Source organism: Schistocerca piceifrons, chromosome 4 (assembly GCF_021461385.2).
Source record: "Schistocerca piceifrons isolate TAMUIC-IGC-003096 chromosome 4, iqSchPice1.1, whole genome shotgun sequence".
NCBI lineage: Eukaryota > Metazoa > Arthropoda > Insecta > Orthoptera > Acrididae > Schistocerca > Schistocerca piceifrons.
Window position 1 is genome coordinate 282,956 of NC_060141.1, and position 24,627 is coordinate 307,582.

Below are 24,627 nucleotides of genomic sequence, written 5' to 3' on the forward strand. Positions count from 1 at the left end.
AGAAAGAAAATGTATCGTGCTAGGCACCCTCCTCCCGCCCTGTGGCGCAACTGATGTCCCTCTCTCCAAAAATGTACTCAATGGGACCATAATGTTGCAACCACACACACGTTGACCTGCTGTGAGGAAAAAACGAGTTAGTACATTCCAATCATGAAAAAGGTCATTTTAAATTCAACATAAAAAACCAAAATTCCAAAAGTATCAAACACAAAAAAATGCTTACCGACGAAAGAAAATGTATCGTGCTAGGCACCCTCCTCCCGCCCTGTGGTGCAGCTGATGTCCCTCTCTACAAAACTGTACTCAATGGGACCAAAATGTTGCAACCACCCACACGTTGACCTGCTGTGAGGAAAAAACGAGTTAGTACATTCCAAACATGAAAAAGGACATTTTAAAATCAACATGAAAAACCAAAATTCCAAAAGTATCACACACAAAAAAATGCTTACCGAAGAAAGAAAATGTATCGTGCTAGGCACCCTCCTCCCGCCCTGTGGTGCAACTGATGTCCCTCTCTCCAAAAATGTACTCAATGGGACCATAATGTTGCAACCACACACACGTTGACCTGCTGAGAGGAAAAAACGAGTTAGTACATTCCAAACGTGAAAAAGGTCATTTTAAAATCAACATGAAAAACCAAAATTCCAAAAGTATCAAACACAAAAAAATGATTATCGAAGAAAGAAAATGTATCGTGCTAGGCACCCTCCTCCCGCCCTGTGGCGCAACTGATGTCCCTCTCTCCAAAAATGTACTCATTGGGACCATAATGTTGCAACCACACACACGTTGACCTGCTGTGAGGAAAAAACGAGTTAGTACATTCCTAACGTGCAAAAGGTCATTTTAAAATCAACATGAGAAACCAAAATTCCAAAAGTATCAAACACAAAAAAATGCTTACCGAAGAAAGAAAATGTATCGTGCTAGGCACCCTCCTCCCGCCCTGTGGTGCAACTGATGTCCCTCTCTCCAAAAATGTACTCAATGGGACCATAATGTTGCAACCACACACACGTTGACCTGCTGTGAGGAAAACACGAGTTAATACATTTCAAACATGAAAAAGGTCATTTTGAAACCAACATGAAAAACCAAAATTCCAAAAGTATCAAACACAAAAAAATGATTATCGAAGAATGAAAATGTATCGTGCTAGGCACCCTCCTCCCTCCCTGTGGTGCAACTGATGACCCTCTCTCCAAAAATGTACTCAATGGGACCATAATGTTGTAACCACACACACGTTGACCTGCTGTGAGGAAAAAACGAGTTAGTACATTCCAAACGTGAAAAAGGTCATTTTAAAATCAACATGAAAAACCAAAATTCCAAAAGTATCAAACACAAAAAAATGCTTACCGAAGAAAGAAAATGTATCGTGCAAGGCACCCTCCTCCCGCCCTGTGGCGCAACTGATGTCCCTCTCTCCAAAAATGTACTCAATGGGACCATAATGTTGCAACCACACACACGTTGACCTGCTGTGAGGAAAAAACGAGTTAGTACATTCCAAACGTGAAAAAGGTCATTTTAAAATCAACATGAAAAACCAAAATTCCAAAAGTATCAAACAAAAAAAAATTATTATCGAAGAAAGAAAATGTATCGTGCTAGGCACCCTCCTCCCGCCCTGTGGCGCAACTGATGTCCCTCTCTCCAAAAATGTACTCAATGGGACCATAATGTTGCAACCACACACACGTTGACCTGCTGTGAGGAAAAAACGAGTTAGTACATTCCAAACGCGAAAAAGGTCATTTTAAAATCAACATGAAAAACCAAAATTCCAAAAGTATCAAACACAAAAAAATGATTATCGAAGAATGAAAATGTATCGTGCTAGGCACCCTCCTCCCGCCCTGTGGCGCAACTGATGTCCCTCTCTCCAAAAATGTACTCAATGGGACCATAATGTTGCAACCACACACACGTTGACCTGCTGTGAGGAAAAAACGAGTAAGCACATTCCAATCATGAAAAAGGTCATTTTAAATTCAACATAAAAAACCAAAATTCCAAAAGTATCAAACACAAAAAAATGCTTACCGACGAAAGAAAATGTATCGTGCTAGGCACCCTCCTCCCGCCCTGTGGTGCAACTGATGACCCTCTCTCCAAAAATGTACTCAATGGGACCATAATGTTGCAACCACACACACGTTGACCTGCTGTGAGGAAAAAACGAGTTAGTACATTCCAAACGTGCAAAAGGTCATTTTAAAATCAACATGAAAAACCAAAATTCCAAAAGTATCAAACACAAAAAAATGCTTACCGAAGAAAGAAAATGTATCGTGCTAGGCACCCTCCTCCCGCCCTGTGGTGCAACTGATGTCCCTCTCTCCAAAAATGTACTCAATGGGACCATAATGTTGCAACCACACACACGTTGACCTGCTGAGAGGAAAAAACGAGTTAGTACATTCCAAACGTGAAAAAGGTCATTTTAAAATCAACATGAAAAACCAAAATTCCAAAAGTATCAAACACAAAAAAATGATTATCGAAGAAAGAAAATGTATCGTGCTAGGCACCCTCCTCCCACCCTGTGGGGCAACTGATGTCACTCTCTCCAAAAATGTACTCAATGGGACCATAATGTTGCAACCACACACACGTTGACCTGCTGAGAGGAAAAAACGAGTTAGTACATTCCAAACGTGAAAAAGGTCATTTTAAAATCAACATGAAAAACCAAAATTCCAAAAGTATCAAACACAAAAAAATGATTATCGTAGAATGAAAATGTATCGTGCTAGGCACCCTCCTCCCGCCCTGTGGTGCAACTGATGTCCCTCTCTCCAAAAATGTACTCAATGGGACCATAATGTTGCAACCACACACACGTTGACCTGCTGTGAGGAAAACACAAGTTAATACATTTCAAACATGAAAAAGGTCATTTTAAAATCAACATGAAAAACCAAAATTCCAAAAGTATCAAACACAAAAAAATGATTATCGAAGAAAGAAAATGTATCGTGCTAGGCACCCTCCTCCCGCCCTGTGGTGCAACTGATGACCCTCTCTCCAAAAATGTACTCAATGGGACCATAATGTTGCAACCACACACACGTTGACCTGCTGTGAGGAAAAAACGATTTAGTATATTCCAAACGTGAAAAAGGTCATTTTAAAATCAACATGAAAAACCAAAATTCCAAAAGTATCAAACACAAAAAAATGCTTACCGAAGAAAGGAAATGTATCGTGCTAGGCACCCTCCTCCCGCCCTGTGGCGCAACTGATGTCCCTCTCTCCAAAAATGTACTCAATGGGACCATAATGTTGCAACCACACACACGTTGACCTGCTGTGAGGAAAAAACGAGTTAGTACATTCCAAACGTGAAAAAGGTCATTTTAAAATCAACATGAAAAACCAAAATTCCAAAAGTATCAAACACAAAAAAATTATTATCGAAGAAAGAAAATGTATCGTGCTAGGCACCCTCCTCCCGCCCTGTGGCGCAACTGATGTCCCTCTGTCCAAAAATGTACTCAATGGGACCATAATGTTGCAACCACACACACGTTGACCTGCTGTGAGGAAAAAACGAGTTAGTACATTCCAAACGTGAAAAAGGTCATTTTAAAATCAACATGAAAAACCAAAATTTCAAAAGTATCAAACACAAAAAAATGATTATCGAAGAAAGAAAATGTATCGTGCTAGGCACCCTCCTCCCGCCCTGTGGCGCAACTGATGTCCCTCTCTCCAAAAATGTACTCAAAGGGACCATAATGTTGCAACCACACACACGTTGACCGGCTGTGAGGAAAAAACGAGTTAGTACATTCCAAACATGAAAAAGGTCATTTTAAAATCAACATGAAAAACCAAAATTCCAAAAGTATCAAACACAAAAAAATGCTTACCGAAGAAAGAAAATGTATCGTGCTAGGCACCCTCCTCCCGCCCTGTGGTGCAACTGATGACCCTCTCTCCAAAAATGTACTCAATGGGACCATAATGTTGCAACCACACACACGTTGACCTGCTGTGAGGAAAAAACGAGTTAGTACATTCCAAACATGAAAAAGGTCATTTTATAATCAACATGAAAAACCTAAATTCCTAAAGTATCAAACACAAAAAAATGCTTACCGAAGAATGAAAATGTATCGTGCTAGGCACCCTCGTCCCGCCCTGTGGTGCAACTAATGTCCCTCTCTCCAAAAATGTACTCAATGGGACGATAATATTGCAACCACACACACGCTGACCTGCTGTGAGGAAAACACGAGTTAATACATTCCAAACATGAAAAAGGTCATTTTAAAATCAACATGAAAAACCAAAATTCCAAAAGTATCAAACACAAAAAAATGCTTACCGAAGAAAGAAAATGTATCGTACTAGGCACCCTCCTCCCGCTCTGTGGTGCAACTGATGTCTCTCTCTCCAAAAATGTACTCAATGGAACCGTAATGTTGCAACCACACACACGTTGACCTGCTGTGAGGAAAAAACGAGTTAGTACATTTCAAACATGAAAAAGGTCATTTTAAAATCAACATGAAAAACCAAAATTCCAAAAGTATCAAACACAAAAAAATGCTTACCGAAGAAAGAAAATGTATCGTGCTAGGCACCCTCCTCCCGCCCTGTGGTGCAACTGATGTCCCTTTCTCCAAAAATGTACTCAATGGGACCATAATGTTGCAACCACACACACGTTGACCTGCTGTGAGGAAAAAACGAGTTAGTACATTCCAAACATGAAAAAGGTCATTTTAAAATCAACATGAAAAACCCAAATTCCAAAAGTATCAAACACAAAATAACGCTTACCGAAGAAAGAAAATATATTGTGCTAGGCACCCTCCTCCCTCCCTGTGGTACAACTGATGTCCCTGTCTCCAAAAATGTACTCAATGGGACCGTAATGTTGCAACCACACACACGTTGACCTACTGTGTGGAAAAAACGAGTTAGTACATTTCAAACATGAAAAAGGTCATTTTAAAATCAACATGAAAAACCAAAATTCCAAAAGTATCAAACACAAAATAATGCTTACCGAAGAAAGAAAATGTTTCGTGCTAGGCACCCACCTCCCGCCCTGTGGTGCAACTGATGTGCCTCTCTCCAAAAATGTACTCAGTGGGACCATAATGTTGCAACCACACACACGTTGACCAGCTGTGAGGAAAAGACGAGTTAGTACATTTCAAACATGAAAAAGGTCATTTTAAAATCAACACGAAAAACCAAAATTCCAAAAGTATCAAACACAAAAAAGTGATTACCGAATATGGAAAATGTATCGTGCTAGGCACCCTCCTCCCGCCCTGTGGGGCAACTGATGTCCCTCTCTCCAAAAATGTACTCAATGGGACTATAATGTTGCAACCACACACACGTTGACCTGATGTGAGGAAGAAACGAGTTAGTATATTCGAAACATGAAAAAGGTCATTTTAAAATCAACATAAAAAACCAAAATTCCAAAAGTATCAAACACAAAAAAATGCTTACCGAAGAAAGAAAATGTATCGTGCTAGGCACCCTCCTCCCGCCCTGTGGTGCAACTGATGTCCCTCTCTCCAAAAATGTACTCAATGGGACCATAATGTTGCAATCACACACACGTTGACCTGCTGTGATGAAAAAACGAGTTAGTACATTCGAAACGTGAAAAAGGTAATTTTAAAATCAACATAAAAAACCAAAATTCCAAAAGTATCAAACACAAAAAAATGATTATCGAAGAAAGAAAATGTATCGTGCTAGGCACCCTCCTCCCGCCCTGTGGCGCAACTGATGTCCCTCTCTCCAAAAATGTACTCAATGGGACCATAATGTTGCAACCACCCACACGTTGCCCTGCTGTGAGGAAAAAACGAGTTAGTACATTCCAAAAATGAAAAAGGTCATTTTAAAATCAACATGAAAAACCAAAATTCCAAAATTATCAAACACAAAAAAATGCTAACCTCCCGCCTTTTAGTGCAACTGATGTCCCTCTCTCGAAAAATGTACTCAATGGGACCATAATGTTGCAACCACAAACACGTTGACCTGCTGTGAGGAAAACACGAGTTAATACATTCCAAACATGAAAAAGGTCATTTTTAAAATCAATATGAAAAACCAAAATTCCAAAAGTATCAAACACAAAATAATGCTTACCGAAGAAAGAAAATGTATCGTGCTAGGCACCCTCGTGGGCCCTGTGGTGCTAGTGATGTCCCTCTCTCCAAAAATGTACTCAATGGGACCATAATGTTGCAACCACACACACGTTGACCTGCTGTGAGGAAAAAACGAGTTAATACATTTCAAACATGAAAAAGGTCATTTAAAAATCAATATGAAAAACCAAAATTCCAAAAGTATCAATCACAAAAAAATGCTTACCGAAGAAAGAAAATGTATCGTGCTAGGCACCCTCCTCCCGCCCTGTGGTGCAACTGATGTCCCTCTCTCCAAAAATGTACTCAATGGGACCATAATGTTGCAACCACACACACGTTGACCTGCTGTGAGAAAAACACGAGTTAATACATTCCAATCATGAAAAAGGTCATTTTAAGATCAACATGAAAAACCAAAATCCAAAAGTATCAAACACAAAAAAATGCTATCCCAAGAAAGAAAATGTATCGTGCTAGGCACCCTCCTCCGGCCCTGTGGTGCAAGTGATGTCCCTCTCTCCAAAAATGTACTCAATGGGACCATAATGTTGCAACCACACACACGTTGACCTGCTGTGAGGAAAACACGAGTTAATACATTCCAAACATGAAAAAGGTCATTTTAAAATCAACATGAAAAACCATAATTCAAAAAGAATCAAACACAAAAAAATGCTTACCGAAGAAAGAAAATGTATCGTGCTAGGCACCCTCCTCCCGCCCTGTGGTGCTACTGATGTCCCTCTCTCCAAACATGTACTCAATGGGACCATAATGTTGCAAGCACACACACGTTGACCTTCTGTGAGGAAAAAACGAGTTAGTACATTCCAAACATGAAAAAGGTCATTTTAAAATCAATATGAAAAACCAAAATTCCAAAAGTATCAAACACAAAAAAATGCTTACCGAAGAAAGAAAATGTATCGTGCTAGGCACCCTCCTCCCGCCCTGTGGTGCAACTGAAGACCCTCTCTCCAAAAATGTACCCAATGGGACCATAATGTTGCAACCACACACACGTTGACCTGCTGTGAGGAAAAAACGAGTAAGTACATTCCAAACATGAAAAAGGTCATTTTAAAATCAACACGAAAAACCAAAATTCCAAAAGTATCAAACACAAAAAAGTGATTACCGAAGAAGGAAAATGTATCGTGCTAGGCACCCTCCTCCCGCCCTGTGGTGCAACTGATGTCCCTCTCTCCAAAAATGTACTCAATGGGACCATAATGTTGCAACCACACACACGTTGACCTGCTGTGAGGAAAATACGAGTTAGTACATTTCAAACATGAGAAAGGTGATTTTAAAATCAACACGAAAAACCAAAATTCCAAAAGTATCAAACAGAAAATAATGCTTACCGAAGAAAGAAAATGTATCTTGCTAGGCACCCTCCTCAAGCCCTGTGGTGGAACTGATGTCCCTCTCTCCAAAAGTGTACTCAATGCGACCGTAATGTTGCAACCACACACACGTTGACCTGCTGTGAGGAAAAAACGAGTTAGTACATTTCAAACATGAAAAAGGTCATTTTAAAATCAACATGAAAAACCAAAATTACAAAAGTATCAATCACAAAAAAATGATTATCGAAGAATGAAAATGTATCGTGCTAGGCACCCTCATCCCGCCCTGTGGTTCAACTGATGTCCCTCTCTCCAAAAATGTACTCAATGGGACCATAATGTTGCAACCACACACACGTTGACCTGCTGTGAGGAAAACACGAGTTAATACATTCCAAACATGAAAAAGGTAATTTTAAAATCAACATGAAAAACCAAAATTCCAAAAGTATCAAACACAAAAAAATGCTTACCAAAGAAAGAAAATGTATCGCGCTAGGCACGCTCCTCCCGCCCTGTGGTGCAACTGATGACCCTCTCTCCAAAAATGTACTCAATGGGACCATAATGTTGCAAGCACACACACGTTGACCTGCTGTGAGGAAAAAACGAGTTAGTACATTCCAAACGTGAAAAAGGTCATTTTATAATCAACATGAAAAACCAAAATTCCAAAAGTATCAAACACAAAAAAATTATTATCGAAGAAAGAAAATGTATCGTGCTAGGCACCCTCCTCCCGCCCTGTGGCGCAACTGATGTCCCTCTCTCCAAAAATGTACTCAATGGGACCATAATGTTGCAACCACACACACGTTGACCTGCTGTGAGGAAAAAACGAGTAAGTACATTCCAATCATGAAAAAGGTCATTTTATAATCAACATAAAACACCAAAATTCCAAAAGTATCAAACACAAAAAAATGCTTACCGAAGAAAGAAAATGTATCGTGCTAGGCACCCTCCTCCCGCCCTGTGGCGCAACTGATGTCCCTCTCTCCAAAAATGTACTCAATGGGACCATAATGTTGCAACCACACACACGTTGACCTGCTGTGAGGAAAAAACGAGTTAGTACATTCCAAACGTGAAAAAGGTCATTTTATAATCAACATGAAAAACCAAAATTCCAAAAGTATCAAACACAAAAAAATTATTATCGAAGAAAGAAAATGTATCGTGCTAGGCACCCTCCTCCCGCCCTGTGGCGCAACTGATGTCCCTCTCTCCAAAAATGTACTCAATGGGACCATAATGTTGCAACCACACACACGTTGACCTGATGTGAGGAAAAAACGAGTAAGTACATTCCAATCATGAAAAAGGTCATTTTATAATCAACATAAAACACCAAAATTCCAAAAGTATCAAACACAAAAAAATGCTTACCGAAGAAAGAAAATGTATCGTGCTAGGCACCCTCCTCCCGCCCTGTGGCGCAACTGATGTCCCTCTCTCCAAAAATGTACTCAATGGGACCATAATGTTGCAACCACACACACGTTGACCTGCTGTGAGGAAAAAACGAGTTAGTACATTTCAAACATGAAAAAGGTCATTTTAAAATCAACATGAAAAACCAAAATTCCAAAAGTATCAATCACAAAAAAATGATTATCGAAGAATGAAAATGTATCGTGCTAGGCACCCTCTTCCCGCCCTGTGGTTCAACTGATGTCCCTCTCTCCAAAAATGTACTCAATGGGACCATAATGTTGCAACCACACACACGTTGACCTGCTGTGAGGAAAACACGAGTTAATACATTCCAAACATGAAAAAGGTAATTTTAAAATCAACATGAAAAACCAAAATTCCAAAAGTATCAAACACAAAAAAATGCTTACCAAAGAAAGAAAATGTATCGCGCTAGGCACGCTCCTCCCGCCCTGTGGTGCAACTGATGACCCTCTCTCCAAAAATGTACTCAATGGGACCATAATGTTGCAAGCACACACACGTTGACCTGCTGTGAGGAAAAAACGAGTTAGTACATTCCAAACGTGAAAAAGGTCATTTTATAATCAACATGAAAAACCAAAATTCCAAAAGTATCAAACACAAAAAAATTATTATCGAAGAAAGAAAATGTATCGTGTTAGGCACCCTCCTCCCGCCCTGTGGCGCAACTGATGTCCCTCTCTCCAAAAATGTACTCAATGGGACCATAATGTTGCAACCACACACACGTTGACCTGCTGTGAGGAAAAAACGAGTAAGTACATTCCAATCATGAAAAAGGTCATTTTATAATCAACATAAAACACCAAAATTCCAAAAGTATCAAACACAAAAAAATGCTTACCGAAGAAAGAAAATGTATCGTGCTAGGCACCCTCCTCCCGCCCTGTGGCGCAACTGATGTCCCTCTCTCCAAAAATGTACTCAATGGGACCATAATGTTGCAACCACACACACGTTGACCTGCTGTGAGGAAAAAACGAGTTAGTACATTCCAAACGTGAAAAAGGTCATTTTATAATCAACATGAAAAACCAAAATTCCAAAAGTATCAAACACAAAAAAATGCTTACCGAAGAAAGAAAATGTATCGTGCTAGGCACCCTCCTCCCGCCCTGTGGCGCAACTGATGTCCCTCTCTCCAAAAATGTACTCAATGGGACCATAATGTTGCAACCACACACACGTTGACCTGCTGTGAGGAAAACACGAGTTAATACATTCCAAACATGAAAAAGGTAATTTTAAAATCAACATGAAAAACCAAAATTCCAAAAGTATCAAACACAAAAAAATGCTTACCAAAGAAAGAAAATGTATCGCGCTAGGCACGCTCCTCCCGCCCTGTGGTGCAACTGATGACCCTCTCTCCAAAAATGTACTCAATGGGACCATAATGTTGCAAGCACACACACGTTGACCTGCTGTGAGGAAAAAACGAGTTAGTACATTCCAAACGTGAAAAAGGTCATTTTATAATCAACATGAAAAACCAAAATTCCAAAAGTATCAAACACAAAAAAATTATTATCGAAGAAAGAAAATGTATCGTGCTAGGCACCCTCCTCCCGCCCTGTGGCGCAACTGATGTCCCTCTCTCCAAAAATGTACTCAATGGGACCATAATGTTGCAACCACACACACGTTGACCTGCTGTGAGGAAAAAACGAGTAAGTACATTCCAATCATGAAAAAGGTCATTTTATAATCAACATAAAACACCAAAATTCCAAAAGTATCAAACACAAAAAAATGCTTACCGAAGAAAGAAAATGTATCGTGCTAGGCACCCTCCTCCCGCCCTGTGGCGCAACTGATGTCCCTCTCTCCAAAAATGTACTCAATGGGACCATAATGTTGCAACCACACACACGTTGACCTGCTGTGAGGAAAACACGAGTTAATACATTCCAAACATGAAAAAGGTAATTTTAAAATCAACATGAAAAACCAAAATTCCAAAAGTATCAAACACAAAAAAATGCTTACCAAAGAAAGAAAATGTATCGCGCTAGGCACGCTCCTCCCGCCCTGTGGTGCAACTGATGACCCTCTCTCCAAAAATGTACTCAATGGGACCATAAAGTTGCAAGCACACACACGTTGACCTGCTGTGAGGAAAAAACGAGTTAGTACATTCCAAACGTGAAAAAGGTCATTTTATAATCAACATGAAAAACCAAAATTCCAAAAGTATCAAACACAAAAAAATTATTATCGAAGAAAGAAAATGTATCGTGCTAGGCACCCTCCTCCCGCCCTGTGGCGCAACTGATGTCCCTCTCTCCAAAAATGTACTCAATGGGACCATAATGTTGCAACCACACACACGTTGACCTGATGTGAGGAAGAAACGACTTAGTACATTCGAAACATGAAAAAGGTCATTTTATAATCAACATAAAACACCAAAATTCCAAAAGTATCAAACACAAAAAAATGCTTACCGAAGAAAGAAAATGTATCGTGCTAGGCACCCTCCTCCCGCCCTGTGGCGCAACTGATGTCCCTCTCTCCAAAAATGTACTCAATGGGACCATAATGTTGCAAGCACACACACGTTGACCTGCTGTGAGGAAAAAACGAGTTAGTACATTCCAAACGTGAAAAAGGTCATTTTATAATCAACATGAAAAACCAAAATTCCAAAAGTATCAAACACAAAAAAATTATTATCGAAGAAAGAAAATGTATCGTGCTAGGCACCCTCCTCCCGCCCTGTGGCGCAACTGATGTCCCTCTCTCCAAAAATGTACTCAATGGGACCATAATGTTGCAACCACACACACGTTGACCTGCTGTGAGGAAAAAACGAGTAAGTACATTCCAATCATGAAAAAGGTCATTTTAAATTCAACATAAAAAACCAAAATTCCAAAAGTATCAAACACAAAAAAATGCTTACCGAAGAAAGAAAATGTATCGTGCTAGGCACCCTCCTCCCGCACTGTGGTGCAACTGATGACCCTCTCTCCAAAAATGTACTCAATGGGACCGTAATGTTGCAACCACACACACGTTGACCTGCTGTGAGGAAAAAACGAGTTAGTACATTCCAAACGTGCAAAAGGTCATTTTAAAATCAACATGAAAAACCAAAATTCCAAAAGTATCAAACACAAAAAAAATGCTTACCATAGAAAGAAAATGTATCGTGCTAGGCACCCTCCTCCCGCCCCGTGGTGCAACTGATGTCCCTCTCTCCAAAAATGTACTCAATGGGACCATAATGTTGCAACCACACACACGTTGACCTGCTGAGAGGAAAAAACGAGTTAGTACGTTCCAATCATGAAAAAGGTCATTTTAAATTCAACATAAAAAACCAAAATTCCAAAAGTATGAAACACAGAAAAATGCTTACCGACGAAAGAAAATGTATCGTGCTAGGCACCCTCCTCCCGCCCTGTGGTGCAACTGATGTCCCTCTCTACAAAACTGTACTCAATGGGACCAAAATGTTGCAACCACCCAAACGTTGAACTGCTGTGAGGAAAAAACGAGTTAGTACATTCCAAACATGAAAAAGGTCATTTTAAAATCAACATGAAAAACCAAAATTCCTAAAGTATCAAACACAAAAAAATACTTACCGAAGAATGAAAATGTATCGTGCTAGGCACCCTCCTCCCGCCCTGTGGTGCAACTGATGTCTCTCTCTCCAAAAATGTACTCAATGGCAACATAATGTTGCAACCACACACACGTTGACCTGCTGTGAGGAAAAAACGAGTTAGTACATTCCAAACATGAAAAAGGTCATTTTAAAATCAACATGAAAAACCCAAATTCCAAAAGTATCAAACACAAAATAACGCTTACCGAAGAAAGAAAATATATTGTGCTAGGCACCCTCCTCCCTCCCTGTGGTACAACTGTTGTCCCTCTCTCCAAAAATGTACTCAATGGGACCGTAATGTTGCAACCACGCACACGTTGACCTACAGTGAGGAAAAAACGAGTTAGTACATTTCAAACATGAAAAAGGTCATTTTAAAATCAACATGAAAAACCAAAATTCCAAAAGTATCAAACACAAAATAATGCTTACCGAAGAAAGAAAATGTTTCGTGCTAGGCACCCACCTCCCGCCCTGTGGTGCAACTGATGTGCCTCTCTCCAAAAATGTACTCAGTGCGACCATAATGTTGCAACCACACACACGTTGACCAGCTGTGAGGAAAAGACGAGTTAGTACATTTCAAACATGAAAAAGGTCATTTTAAAATCAACACGAAAAACCAAAATTCCAAAAGTATCAAACACAAAATAATGCTTACCGAAGAAAGAAAATGTATCGTGCTAGGCACCCTCCTCAAGCCCTGTGGTGCAACTGATGTCCCTCTCTCCAAATATGTACTCAATGGGACCGTAATGTTGCAACCACACACACGTTGACCTGCTGTGAGGAAAAAACGAGTTAGTACATTCCATTCATGAAAAACGTCATTTTAAAATCAACATAAAAAACCAAAATTGCAAAAGTATCAAACACAAAAAAATGCTTACCGAAGAAAGAAAATGTATCGTGCTAGGCACCCTCCTCCCGCCCTGTGGTGCAACTGATGTCCCTCTCTCCAAAAATGTACTCAATGGGACCATAATGTTGCAACCACACACACGTTGACCTGCTGTGAGGAAAAAACGAGTTAGTACATTTCAAACATGAAAAAGGTCATTTTAAAATCAACATGAAAAACGAAAATTCCAAATGTATCAAACACAAAAAAATGATTATCGAAGAATGAAAATGTATCGTGCTAGGCACCCTCCTCCCGCCCTGTGGTGCAACTGATGTCCCTCTCTCCAAAAATGTACTCAATGGGACCATAATGTTGCAACCACACACACGTTGACCTGCTGTGAGGAAAACACGAGTTAATACATTTCAAACATGAAAAAGATCATTTTAAAATCAACATGAAAAACCAAAATTCCAAAAGTATCAAACACAAAAAAATGATTATCGAAGAATGAAAATGGATCGTGCTAGGGACCCTCTTCCCGCCCTGTGGTGCAACTGATGACCCTCTCTCCAAAAATGTACTCAATAGGACCATAATGTTGCAACCACACACACGTTGACCTGCTGTGAGGAAAAAACGAGTTAGTACATTCCAAACATGAAAAAGGTCATTTTCAAATCAACATGAAAAACCAAAATTCCAAAAGTATCAAACACAAAAAAATGCTTACCGAAGAAAGAAAATGTATCGTGCTAGGCACCCTCCTCCCGCCCTGTGGTGCAACTGATGACCCTCTCTCCAAAAATGTACTCAATGGGACCATAATGTTGCAACCACACACACGTTGACCTGCTGTGAGGAAAAAACGAGTTAGTACATTCCAAACGTGGAAAAGGTCATTTTAAAATCAACATGAAAAACCAAAATTCCAAAAGTATCAAACACAAAAAAAATGCTTAATGAAGAAAGAAAATGTATCGTGCTAGGCACCCTCCTCCCGCCCTGTGGTGCAACTGATGTCCCTCTCTCCAAAAATGTACTCAATGGGACCATAATGTTGCAACCACACACACGTTGACCTCCTGTGAGGAAAAAACGAGTTAGTACATTCCAAACATGAAAAAGGTCATTTTAAAATCAACATGAAAAACCAAAATTCCAAAAGTATCAAACACAAAAAAATGCTTACCGAAGAAAGAAAATGTATCGTGCTAGGCATCCTCCTCCCGCCCTGTGGTGCAACTGATGACCCTCTCTCCAAAAATGTACTCAATGGGACCATAATGTTGCAACCACACATACGTTGACCTGCTGTGAGGAAAAAACGAGTTAGTACATTCCAAACGTGGAAAAGGTCATTTTAAAATCAACATGAAAAACCAAAATTCCAAAAGTATCAAACACAAAAAAATGCTTACCGAAGAAAGAAAATGTATCGTGCTAGGCACCCTCCTCCCGCCCTGTGGTGCAACTGATGTCCCTCTCTCCAAAAATGTACTCAATGGGACCATAATGTTGCAACCACACACACGTTGACCTGCTGTGAGGAAAAAACGAGTTAGTACATTCCAAACGTGCAAAAGGTCATTTTAAAATCAACATGAAAAACCAAAATTCCAAAAGTATCAAACACAAAAAAATGCTTACCGAAGAAAGAAAATGTATCGTGCTAGGCACCCTCCTCCCGCCCTGTGGTGCAACTGATGTACCTCTCTCCAAAAATGTACTCAATGGGACCATAATGTTGCAACCACACACACGTTGACCTGCTGAGAGGAAAAAACGAGTTAGTACATTCCAAACGTGAAAAAGGTCATTTTAAAATCAACATGAAAAACCAAAATTCCAAAAGTATCAAACACAAAAAAATGATTATCGAAGAAAGAAAATGTATCGTGCTAGGCACCCTTCTTCCGCCCCGTGGCGCAACTGATGTCCCTCTCTCCAAAAATGTACTCAATGGGACCATAATGTTGCAACCACACACACGTTGACCTGCTGAGAGGAAAAAACGAGTTAGTACATTCCAAACGTGAAAAAGGTCATTTTAAAATCAACATGAAAAACCAAAATTCCAAAAGTATCAAACACAAAAAAATGATTATCGAAGAAAGAAAATGTATCGTGCTAGGCACCCTCCTTCCGCCCCGTGGCGCAACTGATGTCCCTCTCTCCAAAAATGTACTCAATGGGACCATAATGTTGCAACCACACACACGTTGACCTGCTGTGAGGGAAAAACGAGTTAGTACATTCCAATCATGACAAAGGTCATTTTAAATTCAACATAAAAAACCAAAATTCCAAAAGTATCAAACACAAAAAAATGCTCCCGACGAAAGAAAATTATCGTGCTAGGCACCCTCCTCCCGCCCTGTGGTGCAACTGATTTCCCTCTCTACAAAACTGTACTCAATGAGACCAAAATGTTGCAACAACCCACATGTTGAACTGCTGTGAGGAAAAAACGAGTTAGTACATTCCAAACATGAAAAAGGTCATTTTAAAATCAACATGAAAAACCAAAATTCCAAAAGTATCAAACAGAAAAAAATGCTTACCGAAGAATGAAAATGTATCGTGCTAGGCACCCTCCTCCCGCCCTGTGGTGCAACTGATGTCCCTCTCTCCAAAAATGTACTCAATGGGACCATAATGTTGCAACCACACACACGTTGACCTGCTGTGAGGAAAACACGAGTTAATACATTCCAAACATGAAAAAGGTCATTTTAAAATCAACATGAAAAACCAAAATTCCAAAAGTATCAAACACAAAAAAATGCTTACCGAAGAAAGAAAATGTATCGTACTAGGCACCCTCCTCCCGCTCTGTGGTGCAACTGATGTCTCTCTCTCCAAAAATGTACTCAATGGGACCGTAATGTTGCAACCACACACACGTTGACCTGCTGTGAGGAAAACACGAGTTAATACATTCCAAACATGAAAAAGGTCATTTTAAAATCAACATGAAAAACCAAAATTCCAAAAGTATCAAACACAAAAAAATGCTTACCGAAGAAAGAAAATGTATCGTGCTAGGCACCCTCCTCCCGCCCTGTGGTGCAACTGATGTCCCTCTCTCCAAAAATGTACTCAATGGGACCATAATGTTGCAACCACACACACGTTGACCTGCTGTGAGGAAAAAACGAGTTAGTACATTCCAAACATGAAAAAGGTCATTTTAAAATCAACATGAAAAACCCAAATTCCAAAAGTATCAAACACAAAATAACGCTTACCGAAGAAAGAAAATGTATTGTGCTAGGCACCCTCCTCCCTCCCTATGGTACAACTGATGTCCCTCTCTCCAAAAATGTACTCAATGGGACCGTAATGTTGCAACCACACACACGTTGACCTACTGTGAGGAAAAAACGAGTTAGTACATTTCAAACATGAAAAAGGTCATTTTAAAATCAACATTAAAAACCAAAATTCCAAAAGTATCAAACACAAAATAATGCTTACCGAAGAAAGAAAATGTTTCGTGCTAGGCACCCACCTCTCGCCCTGTGGTGCAACTGATGTCCCTCTCTCCATAAATGTACTCAGTGGGACCATAATGTTGCAACCACACACACGTTGACCAGCTGTGAGGAAAAGACGAGTTAGTACATTTCAAACATGAAAAAGGTCATTTTAAAATCAACACGAAAAACCAAAATTCCAAAAGTATCAAACACAAAAAAGTGCTTACCGAAGATGGAAAATGTATCGTGCTAGGCACCCTCCTCCCGCCCTGTGGTGCAACTGATGTCCCTCTCTCCAAAAATGTACTCAATGGGACTATAATGTTGCAACCACACACACGTTGACCTGATGTGAGGAAAAGACGAGTTAGTACATTTCAAACATGAAAAAGGTCATTTTAAAATCAACATGAAAAACCAAAATTCCAAAAGTATCAAACACAAAATAATGCTTACCGAAGAAAGAAAATGTATCGCGCTAGGCACCCTCCTCCCGCCCAGTGGTGCAACTGATTACCCTCTCTCCAAAAATGTACTCAATGGGACTATAATGTTGCAACCACACACACGTTGACCTGATGTGAGGAAGAAACGAATTAGTATATTCGAAACATGAAAAAGGTCATTTTAAAATCAACATAAAAAACCAAAATTCCAAAAGTATCAAACACAAAAAAATGCTTACCGAAGAAAGAAAATGTATCGTGCTAGGCACCCTCCTCACGCCCTGTGGTGCAACTGATGTCCCTCTCTCCAAAAATGTACTCAATTGGACCATAATGTTGCAACCACACACACGTTGACCTGCAGTGAGGAAAAAACGAGTTAGTACATTCGAAACGTGAAAAAGGTAATTTTAAAATCAACATGAAAAACCAAAATTCCAAAAGTATCAAACACAAAATAATGCTTACCGAAGAAAGAAAATGTATCGCGCTAGGCACCCTCCTCCCGCCCAGTGGTGCAACTGATGTCCCTCTCTCCAAAAATGTTTCAATGGGACCATAATGTTGCAAAGACACACACGTTGACCTGCTGTGAGGAAAAAACGAGTTAGTACATTCCAAACATGAAAAAGGTCATTTAAAATCAATATAAAAACCAAAATTCCAAAAGTATCAAACACAAAATAATGCTTACCGAAGAAAGAAAATGTATCGTGCTAGGCACCCTCCTCCCGCCCTGTGGTGCTACTGATGTCCCTCTCTCCAAACATGTACTCAATGGGACCATAATGTTGCAACCACACACACGTTGACCTTCTGTGAGGAAAAAACGAGTTAGTACATTCCAAACATGAAAAAGGTCATTTTAAAATCAATATGAAAAACCAAAATTCCAAAAGTATCAAACACAAAAAAATGCTTACCGAAGAAAGAAAATGTATCGTGCTAGGCACCCTCCTCCCGCCCTGTGGTGCAACTGATGTCCCTCTCTCCAAAAATGTACTCAATGGGACCATAATGTTGCAACCACACACACGTTGACCTGCTGTGAGGAAAAAACGAGTTAGTACATTCCAAACGTGAAAAAGGTCATTTTAAAATCAACATGAAAAACCAAAATTCCAAAAGTATCAAACACAAAAAAATGCTTACCGAAGAAAGAAAATGTATCGTGCTAGGCACCCTCCTCCCGCCCTGTGGCGCAACTGATGTCCCTCTCTCCAAAAATGTACTCAATGGGACCATAATGTTGCAACCACACACACGTTGACCTGCTGTGAGGAAAAAACGAGTTAGTACATTGCAAACATGAAAAAGGTCATTTTAAAATCAACACGAAAAACCAAAATTCCAAAAGTATCAAACACAAAAAAGTGATTACCGAAGAAGGAAAATGTATCGTGCTAGGCACCCTCCTCCCGCCCTGTGGTGCAACTGATGACCCTCTCTCCAAAAATGTACTCAATGGGACTATAATGTTGCAACCACACACACGTTGACCTGATGTGAGGAAAAAACGAGTTAGTACATTCGAAACATGAAAAAGGTCATTTTAAAATCAACATAAAAAACCTAAATTCCAAAAGTATCAAACACAAAAAAATGCTTACCGAAGAAAGAAAATGTATCGTGCTAGGCACCCTCCTCGCGCCCTGTGGTGCAACTGATATCCCTCTCTCCAAAAATGTACTCAATGGGACTATAATGTTGCAACCACACACACGTTGACCTGATGTGAGGAAGAAACGAGTTAGTACATTCGAAACGTGAAAAATGTCATTTTAAAATCAACATAAAAAACCAAAATTCCAAAAGTATCAAACACAAAATAATGCTTACCGAAGAAAGAAAATGTATTGTACTAGGCACCCTCCTCCCTCCCTGTGGTGCAACTGATGTCCCTCTCTCCAAAAATGTACTCAATGGGACCATAATGTTGCAACCACACACACGTTGACCTACTGTGAGGAAAAAACGAGTTAGTACATTTCAAACAAGAAAAAGGTCATTTTAAAATCAACATAAAAAACCAAAATTCCAAAAGTATCAAACACAAAAAAATGAATACCAAAGAAAGAAAATGTATCGTGCTAGGCACCCTCCTCAAGCCCTGTGGTGCAACTGATGTCCCTCTCTCCAAATATGTACTAAATGGGACCGTAATGTTGCAACCACACACACGTTGACCTGCTGTGAGGAAAAAACGAGTTAGTACATTCCATTCATGAAAAAGGTCATTTTAAAATCAACATAAAAAACCAAAATTGCAAAAGTATCAAACACAAAAAAATGCTTACCGAAGAAAGAAAATGTATCGTGCTAGGCACCCTCCTCCCGCCCTGTGGTGCAACTGATATCCCTCTTTCCAAAAATGTACTCAATGGGACCATAATGTTGCAACCACACACACGTTGACCTGCTGTGAGGAAAACACGAGTTAATACATTTCAAACATGAAAAAGGTCATTTTAAAATCAACATGAAAAACCAAAATTCCAAAAGTATCAAACACAAAAAAATGATTATCGAAGAATGAAAATGTATCGTGCTAGGCACCCTCCTCCCGCCCTGTGGCGCAACTGATGTCCCTCTCTCCAAAAATGAACTCAATGGGACCATAATGTTGCAACCACACACACGTTGACCTGCTGTGAGGAAAAAACGAGTTAGTACATTCCAATCATGAAAAAGGTCATTTTAAATTCAACATAAAAAACCAAAATTCCAGAAGTATCAAACACAAAAAAATGCTTACCGACGAAAGAAAATGTATCCTGCTAGGCACCCTCCTCCCGCCCTGTGGTGCAACTGATGTCCCTCTCTACAAAACTGTACTCAATGGGACCAAAATGTTGCAACTACCCACACGTTGACCTGCTGTGAGGAAAAAACGAGTTAGTACATTCCAAACATGAAAAAGGTCTTTTTAAAATCAACATGAAAAACCAAAATTCCAAAAGTATCAAACACAAAAAAATGCTTACCGAAGAAAAAAAATGTATCGTGCTAGGCACCCTCCTCCCGCCCTGTGGTGCAACTGATGACCCTCTCTCCAAAAATGTACTCAATGGGACCATAATGTTGCAACCACACACACGTTGACCTGCTGTGAGGAAAAAACAGGTTAGTACATTCCAAACGTGCAAAAGGTCATTTTAAAATCAACATGAAAAACCAAAATTCCAAAAGTATCAAACACAAAAAAATGCTTACCGAAGAAAGAAAATGTATCGTGCTAGGCACCCTCCTCCCGCCCTGTGGTGCTACTGATGTCCCTTTCTCCAAAAATGTACTCAATGGGACCATAATGTTGCAACCACACACACGTTGACCTGCTGAGAGGAAAAAACGAGTTAGTACATTCCAAACGTGAAAAAGGTCATTTTAAAATCAACATGAAAAACCAAAATTCCAAAAGCATCAAACACAAAAAAATGATTATCGAAGAAAGAAAATGTATCGTGCTAGGCACCCTCCTCCCGCCCTATGGCGCAACTGATGTCCCTCTCTCCAAAAATGTACTCAATGGGACCATAATGTTGCAACCACACACACGTTGACCTACTGTGAGGAAAAAAGCGAGTTAGTACAGTTCAAACATGAAAAAGGTCATTTTAAAATCAACATGAAAAACCAAAATTCCAAAAGTATCAAACACAAAAAAATGCTTACCGAAGAAAGGAAATGTATCATGCTAGGCACCCTCCTCCCGCCCTGTGGTGCAACTGATGACCCTCTCTCCAAAAATGTACTCAATGGGACCATAATGTTGCAACCACACACACGTTGACCTGCTGTGAGGAAAAAACGAGTTAGTACATTCCAAACGTGGAAAAGGTCATTTTAAAATCAACATGAAAAACCAAAATTCCAAAAGTATCAAACACAAAAAAATGCTTACCGAAGAAAGAAAATGTATCGTGCTAGGCACCCTCCTCCCGCCCTGTGGTGCAACTGATGTCCCTCTCTCCAAAAATGTACTCAATGGGACCATAATGTTGCAACCACACACACGTTGACCTGCTGAGAGGAAAAAACGAGTTAGTACATTGCAAACGTGAAAAAGGTCATTTTAAAATGAACATGAAAAACCAAAATTCCAAAAGTATAAAACACAAAAAAATGATTATCGAAGAATGAAAATGTATCGTGCTAGGCACCCTCCTTCCGCCCCGTGGCGCAACTGATGTCCCTCTCTCCAAAAATGTACTCAATGGGACCATAATGTTGCAACCACACACACGTTGACCTGCTGTGAGGGAAAAACGAGTTAGTACATTCCAATCATGAAAAAGGTCATTTTAAATTCAACATAAAAAACCAAAATTCCAAAAGTATGAAACACAAAAAAATGCTTACCGACGAAAGAAAATGTATCGTGCTAGGCACCCTCCTCCCGCCCTGTGGTGCAACTGATTTCCTTCTCTACAAAACTGTACTCAATGGGACAAAAATGTTGCAACAACCCACACGTTGAACTGCTGTGAGGAAAAAACGAGTTGGTACATTCCAAACATGAAAAAGGTCATTTTAAAATCAACATGAAAAACCAAAATTCCAAAAGTATCAAACACAAAAAAATGCTTACCGAAGAATGAAAATGTATCGTGCTAGGCACCCTCCTCCCGCCCTGTGGTGCAACTGATGTCCCTCTCTCCAAAAATGTACTCAATGGGAGCATAATGTTGCAACCACACACACGTTGACCTGCTGTGAGGAAAAAACGAGTTAGTACATTCCAAACATGAAAAAGGTCATTTTAAAATCAACATGAAAAACCAAAATTCCAAAAGTATCAAACACAAAAAAATGCTTACCGAAGAAAGAAAATGTATCGTGCTAGGCACCCTCCTCCCGCCCTGTGGTGCAACTGATGACCCTCTCTCCAAATATGTACTCAATGGGACCATAATGTTGCAACCACACACACGTTGACCTGCTGTGAGGAAAAAACGAGTTAGTACATTCCAAACGTGGAAAAGGTCATTTTAAAATCAACATGAAAAACCAAAATTCCAAAAGTATCAAACACAAAAAAATGCTTACCGAAGAAAGAAAATGTATCGTGCTAGGCACCCTCCTCCCGCCCTGTGGTGCAACTGATGTCCCTCTCTCCAAAAATGTACTCAATGGGACCATAATGTTGCAACCACACACACGTTGACCTGCTGAGAGGAAAAAACGAGTTAATACATTCCAAACGTGAAAAAGGTCATCTTAAAATTAACATGAAAAACCAAAATTCCAAAAGTATCAAACACAAAAAAATGATTATCGAAGAAAGAAAATGTATCGTGCTAGGCACCCTCCTTCCGCCCCGTGGCGCAACTAATGTCCCTCTCTCAAAAAATGTACTCAATGGGACCATAATGTTGCAACCACACACACGTTGACCTGCTGTGAGGGAAAAACGAGTTAGTACATTCCAATCATGAAAAAGGTCATTTTAAATTCAACATAAAAAACCAAAATTCCAAAAGTATGAAACACAAAAAAATGCTTACCGACGAAAGAAAATGTATCGTGCTAGGCACCCTGCTCCAGCCCTGTGGTGCAACTGATGTCCCTCTCTACAAAACTGTACTCAATGGGACCAAAATGTTGCAACAACCCACACGTTGAACTGCTGTGAGGAAAAAACGAGTTAGTACATTTCAAACATGAAAAAGGTCATTTAAAAATCAATATGAAAAACCAAAATTCCAAAAGTATCAAACACAAAATAATGCTTACCGAAGAAAGAAAATGTATCGTGCTAGGCACCCTCCTCCCGCCCTGTGGTGCAACTGATGTCCCTCTCTCCAAAAATGTACTCAATGGGACCATAATGTTGCAACCACACACACGTTGACTTGCTGTGAGGAAAAAACGAGTTAGTACATTCCAAACATGAAAAAGGTCATTTTAAAATCAACATGAAAAACCCAAATTCCAAAAGTATCAAACACAAAATAACGCTTACCGAAGAAAGAAAATGTATTGTGCTAGGCACCCTCCTCCCTCCCTGTGGTACAACTGATGTCCCTCTCTCCAAAAATGTACTCAATGGGACCGTAATGTTGCAACCACACACACGTTGACCTACTGTGAGGAAAAAACGAGTTAGTACATTTCAAACATGAAAAAGGTCATTTTAAAATCAACATTAAAAACCAAAATTCCAAAAGTATCAAACACAAAATAATGCTTACCGAAGAAAGAAAATGTTTCGTGCTAGGCACCCACCTCCCGCCCTGTGGTGCAACTGATGTCCCTCTCTCCAAAAATGTACTCAGTGGGACCATAATGTTGCAACCACACACACGTTGACCAGCTGTGAGGAAAAGACGAGTTAGTACGTTTCAAACATGAAAAAGGTCATTTTAAAATCAACACGAAAAACCAAAATTCCAAAAGTATCAAACACAAAAAAGTGATTACCGAAGATGGAAAATGTATCGTGCTAGGCACCCTCCTCCCGCCCTGTGGTGCAACTGATGTCCCTCTCTCCAAAAATGTACTCAATGGGACTATAATGTTGCAACCACACACACGTTGACCTGATGTGAAGAAAAAACGAGTTAGTACATTTCAAACATGAAAAAGGTCATTTTAAAATCAACATGAAAAACCAAAATTCCAAAAGTATCAAACACGAAATAATGCTTACCGAAGAAAGAAAATGTATCGCGCTAGGCACCCTCCTCCCGCCCAGTGGTGCAACTGATGACCCTCTCTCCAAAAATGTACTCATTGGGACTATAATGTTGCAACCACACACACATTGACCTGATGTGAGGAAGAAACGAATTAGTATATTCGAAACATGAAAAAGGTCATTTTAAAATCAACATAAAAAACCAAAATTCCAAAAGTATCAAACACAAAAAAATGCTTACCGAAGAAAGAAAATGTATCATGCTAGGCACCCTCATCCCGCCCTGTGGTGCAACTGATGTCCCTCTCTCCAAAAATGTACTCAATGGGACCATAATGTTGCAACCACACACACGTTGACCTGCTGTGAGGATAAAACGAGTTAGTACATTCGAAACGTGAAAAAGGTAATTTTAAAATCAACATCAAAAACCAAAATTCCAAAAGTATCAAACACAAAAAAATGATTATCGAAGAAAGAAAATGTATCGTGCTAGGCACCATCCCCCCGCCCTGTGGCGCAACTGATGTCCCTCTCTCCAAAAATGTACTCAATGGGACCATAATGTTGCAACCACACACACGTTGACCTGCTGTGAGGAAAAAACGAGTTAGTACATTCCAATCATGAAAAA